Consider the following 6,000-nt stretch of genomic DNA (forward strand, 5'->3'; position numbering starts at 1 on the left):
TTGGCACCAAGGCAGAAGCGACTCTCATCGCTGAAGACGACACGTCTCCATTCGTCCCTCCATTCACGCCTGTCGCGACACCACTGGAGGCGGGCTGCACGATGTTGGGGCGTGAGCGGAAGACGGCCTAACGGTGTGCGGGACCGTAGCCCAGCTTCATGGAGACGGTTGCGAATGGTCCTCGCCGATACCCCAGGAGCAACAGTGTCCCTAATTTGCTGGGAAGTGGCGGTGCGGTCCCCTACGGCACTGCGTAGGATCCTACGGTCTTGGCGTGCATCCGTGCGTCGCTGCGGTCCGGTCCCAGGTCGACGGGCACGTGCACCTTCCGCCGACCACTGGCGACAACATCGATGTACTGTGGAGACCTCACGCCCCACGTGTTGAGCAATTCGGCGGTACGTCCACCCGGCCTCCCGCATGCCCACTATACGCCCTCGCTCAAAGTCCGTCAACTGCACATACGGTTCACGTCCACGCTGTCGCGGCATGCTACCAGTGTTAAAGACTGCGATGGAGCTCCGTATGCCACGGCAAACTGGCTAACACTGACGGCGGCGGTGCACAAATGCTAGGCAGCTAGCGCCATTCGACGGCCAACACCGCGGTTCCTGGTGTGTCCGCTGTGCCGTGCGTGTGATCATTGCTTGTACAGCCCTCTCGCAGTGTCCGGAGCAAGTATGGTGGGTCTGACACACCGGTGTCAGTGTGTTCTTTTTTCCATTTCCAGGAGTGTATATAAAAATCAGGGAGGGTTTCGATATGTTAGGTTGGACAGTTCCTTTGTTAGAAAGCATTGCTCATGCGAAAGCTCAGCCTGCCCTTGTCTCCCTCGGTATCCTGCAAGCCACGGATGAAGAGCAACAGGCCGGTTCCATATTCCCACATTTTCAAAAAGAATTTGACACAGTGGCACAATGTAGACTGTTAACAGAGGTCTGAGTGTATAGAATAGAGTACCAGACATTTGAGTAGCTCGAGGATTGTTTAAGTAATAGAATACAGTACGATGTCCTGGACAGCGAGGATTCATCGGAGACATGGGTATCTTCAATTGAGCTCCTGGACCGCTATACATGGTAATGATAATGACATGATGGACAGGATTGGAAGTAATCTGGGTCTGTTTGCTGATGAGCTGAGGTGTATGTGAAGGTGCCGTCTTTGAGTGACTGTAGGAGGGTACAAGATGACCTGGACAGAGTTTCTATTTGATATAATGAATGGCATCTTGTTTTAAACGAAGGAAAATGTAAGTTAATAAGGATGAGTATGAAAAACAATCCTTTAGTGTGGAAATACAGTGTTGGTGGTGAGCTCTTGACAAAGCCATGTCTATCAAATATCTAGGCGTAACGTTTCAGAGCGACATGAAAAGGAACGAGCACGTAAAGCCTGTTTAGGGAAGACGAATGGTCGACTTCGGTCAATGGGTAGAATTTTGGGGAAGTGTAGATCGTGCATAAAGGAGACCGCGTGCAGAACACCAGTACGACCCATTCCTGAATAGGCCTACAGCTCAAGTGTTTGGCCGGCCGCTGTGGCCGAGCGGTTCTAGGCGCTTCAGTCTGGAACCGCGCGACCGCTACGGTCGCAGGTTCGAATCCTGTCTCGGGCATGGATGTGTGTGATGTCCTTAGGTTAGTTAGGTTTAAGGGGCTCCGGAAAGGCTCAAAATCATGAAAAGTTCAATTTTTACTTTTTTGCGTTTTCTGAATCTGCAGACTATTGCCTTTTAATAGATATATAATTTATTCAATTCCGAAGACTACAACTATTTTTAAATTATTTTTGAAACGTGTTCTACATGGGCGTGACCCACTGTGGCGCTGTTAAACTGCTGTCAAATGGTGTTCTTATTAACGTCCGTGTTCATCAGGTACATTTTAGTGATGTGAGATAAAGTATGTGTTGTGGCTAACCTGTGACGGTTCAATATATATCGCTGGTGTGATTGTCGATTGTTTCATGTTTATTTACTCTGTCGTTATCTAGAAAATATTCGTAATTAATTCTGTTTCTTGAGTCTCTGTTTTGTTGAAGTATAATAATGAGTAAAAGTAAAGTTATTAGAAATCCTCTGAAGGCTTTTAAGAAAAGGAGAAATGTTGGAAAGCCAAAGGTATTTAGAAATATGGGAATGAAGATAGGTTCTAACATGGTACGAGCGATGCTTGCTTTAGACAAGGAACGCCTTCGGGCTGCAGACAGGGCTGTAAAGAGTCTAGAAATACAAGCAAGAGTAAACAGGAGGAAGAACAAGAGGAAGCTGGAGGAGGAGTTTGCAGAGGATGAAGATAATCCATCCTATGGACCTGGAATGCACTAAAAAGTTAATCCAATCTTTGTCGCTCGATTCCCAAAACTTTTATTTTCTCATACTAATTACATGTTTTCTAAGGATCTTCCAAACATATTTGTTTCAAACTTTCAGTAAATGTTACACAGTACCTTCTGCATAATTTAACACAGCTTTTTTTCCAAAAAACTGTATATTTTTGAATATATAAATAAAAAATTGCAAAAAAATGTTGTGAATTTTCATTACAATTGAAAAAAAAATCATCTTTAATAACTGAACTAAAATTTTGTAAAATCCCTGTGTTAAGTTGTAGCCCATATTCCAATAAATAATCTGTAAAAAGTTCAACTTCCTACCTCAAATACTTTGTGAGGAAAGATGTAATTTATAAGCGTTATTTTAACATTGCAAGTATAGGGCGTTCCGGAGCCCCTTAAGTCGTTCTAAGTTCTAGGGGACTGATGACCTCAGATGTTAAGTCCCGTAGTGCTCAGAGCCATTTGAACCATTCAAGTGTTTGGGATCCCCACCATGTCGCATTAAAGGACGACGTCAAAGTATTTCAGAGGCGTTCTGCTAGATTTATTACCGGCAGGTTCGATCAACACGCGAGTGTTGCGGAATGCTCTGTGAACTCAAATTGAGACCCCTGGAGGAAAGAAGACATTTTTGCGAAACACTATACAGAAAATTTAGAGAACCGGCATTTGCGCCCGATTACAGAACGATCCTACTGGCATCAACACACTGTTCATCTTGCGTAAGGAACGCGAGGCAGATGAAACCAAGTTTTATAAATTTATGACGTGGATTGCACATTGTGTATGTCATAATTACTCGTCTAACAAGTACACCGGATAAAATTCAACTGACCCCTTAAAAGAGCACGCTGGTCGCTGTGGACCACTGTACATGATGTAGCTGAAGTGGTACCAGGAGGTGATGGGAGATTCCGACCTGAAGTCAAGTCAGTTGCATATATGCCATTCGATTCTATGGAATCAGTGCAGTAAGATGGGTCGACATGGAGACTTGACAAAGTGGCGGAAAGGAGATATCGTGTTTCGACAAGCCCATAACTACTGTGTGAATGAAATTGCGCTAGTTTTTGTCGTATCAAAGCGGACTGTCCAAGGTGGTTACAGGGAATGGTGTGTCACTCGCAGCCATGTAACACGGCGTGAAAATAGTTGTAAAATGTTCGTAACTGACACGGAAAGGCAGGAAGGAAGGAAGATTAGCGTTTAACGTTCCGTTGACAGTGAGGTCATTGGAGGTGTATTATGTGTTTGGAGCTTACGGCCGCCCTTATACATAATACATATTGAAAGAAACGAAGGTGGGTAAAATGACTGAAACTGTTGTCACGCAGTGAGGAGGAAACCTATAAAATGATATCCATTCACTCACTCCCATCGTACTCGCGTTGGCCCATACGATCACCACATCCCACAGACCTGGATACAACAGAGATTGGTGAAAGGTGCTATACATGACATTAAAACAGAATTAAAACCACAGAAGAGCTATTACAAAGGCGTGGGGACATGTAACCGGCTGACCACATACGAGAAACATGGCTGAGCCAGTCACCCTGTTAACACAGCAAGACCGTCTCCCTAAAATTTGTGGACAGAAGATGGGCAGATCACAAAAACTTAAAAATCTAACCACATTCGTTTCACTGTCACATAAAAAAGAGAGCAGATCTGCCACTGCCCTTCGGTACGAAAATAAGACACAATGATCTGTACGCCAGAAGAGCCACCCATTAGCGGGTCGTCATGTCGGAGCTAGAAGCAATGCCTCACAGGACTCTGGCCAAAGTGAAGACGAGTAAGGAGGACCTCGTCCCGTCTTTCTTCGTGGCTGGAAAGAGTTACGCCACGACCGAGTAGTGAGCTTTGTTAGACACAGCTTGTTATTAGTCACTTCCAGTCACTCGATTTCCTATTGACGCGTAACTCTGTACCTCAACAGCGAGATTAGGACTGCTTCATAATTAATTACTCTGTAGATACACTGTTTCTAATTAAAATAGAGAAGTGTTTAATTGAGTCTCCTTTTGGAAAAACCAGAATGAAGCCCCTTCCGGGCACTCTGCTTCACGTTTTCCACGGTTTGTATCAATGTCAGAGAGCTTCCTCCAAGAATCCGCAATTTGGAAACACCCTCGGCGGCAGCCACCCACATTTACTGAGAACTTTAAAAATATGCCTTTACAGAGAAAACGTGCGAAGTAGCAGGCCTGCAGGCAGGTAACCAGTCGATACTCCTCCAGATCAGGTGTCCGCCTGCAGGCGTCTAGGACTACTTCGTAAGTTTTCTCTGTAAAGGCACATTTTTCAAATTCTCGATAAATGTGGGCGTCTGCCAACGAGGGTGTTGATCAACTGGGGATTCTTAAAGGTGTCCTTTGCCGTTTTATTCATGCATGTGTCAGCGTTACATCCCTCCATGATCACGCCACAGGGGGACATGAAGTAGGAGAGCTGGAAAAGTATAAATACCATTTGCTGTTTCAAACCACGTTCTGATTTCATCGAATGATTCCCTAGTGGTTCCAATCTGCACAGGAGCCCATAACTAATGAAATTTGGCAAGAAGCAAGGTTCCACAGTACAACCAAAGGAAAAAAAAAGAAAATTGTTGATTTGTAATTATATCACACGAAAATTTTTTGTCGTTCCTTATCCGACTATCAGTCCGCCTCTTTTTCTCAGGAACGGTTAGACGTGTATCTTGTCAGCATCGATAACGATAACAGGCAAAAGTCGTTTACATTCTCGATTACTATGATGGATGAGCTATTCTTTCTTTCTTTCGCTTTTGCCTTTTCCCGCAGGTAGGCAGGGTCGGCATGGTTAATCGGATTGTGCAATGTTAGTGGAAGGGGTGGCCGGATGCCCTTCCTGCCGCCACCCCGTACCCCCTGGGACAGAATTAGTGTACTCCAACTGTCTGCGATTAGTGTAATCCATGAAATAGTATGAAAGTGTTAAATTGTCTGCGAGCCGTGTAACTGAGGCGAGATGTAGGGAGTGGGGACCAGCCCGGTATTCACCTAGGGGGATGTGGAAAACCGGAAAAAAAACCACGTCCAGGCTAGCCGGCACACCGGCCGTCGTCGTTAATCCGCCGGGCGGATTTGATCCGGGGCCGGCGCGCCTACCCGAGTCCAGGAAGCAGCGCGTTAGCGCTCTTTTTTTTTTAATCTCATTTTGTTCACTTTAGTTCGCTGTATCTGCTCGGGGCGGACGTCGTAAGACACCCGTTTTAGTTCGTTGTTGATCGGTGAACTCAGTTTTTTTATTACAGAGGGCAGCTAACCCTCTGACCGAACACGATGAGCTACCGTGCCGGCAAATTTTTTTTTTTGTTCGTTTTTGTTCGTTGCATCTGCTCGGGGCGGACGTCGTAAGACATCAGTTTAAGTTCGTTGTTGATCGATTAACTCAGTTTTTTTATTACAGAGGGCAGCTGACCCTCTGACCGAACACGCTGAGCTACCGTGCCGGCATTCGATAGCGCCACGTTCTAAATGGTTCCATTTCGAATTTCCAACGGTCACATTTCACTTCCACACAGTGTTGCGCTCCAGACGTGCACCTCCAGGAGCCTCTTCCTCAATTAGATAGTTATAACTGATATCAGAAGAGCTCTTGTATGGAAGAAAACTTTCGTCACCTGTGCCAATC

This window comes from Schistocerca nitens, chromosome 1 (assembly GCF_023898315.1).
Source record: "Schistocerca nitens isolate TAMUIC-IGC-003100 chromosome 1, iqSchNite1.1, whole genome shotgun sequence".
NCBI lineage: Eukaryota > Metazoa > Arthropoda > Insecta > Orthoptera > Acrididae > Schistocerca > Schistocerca nitens.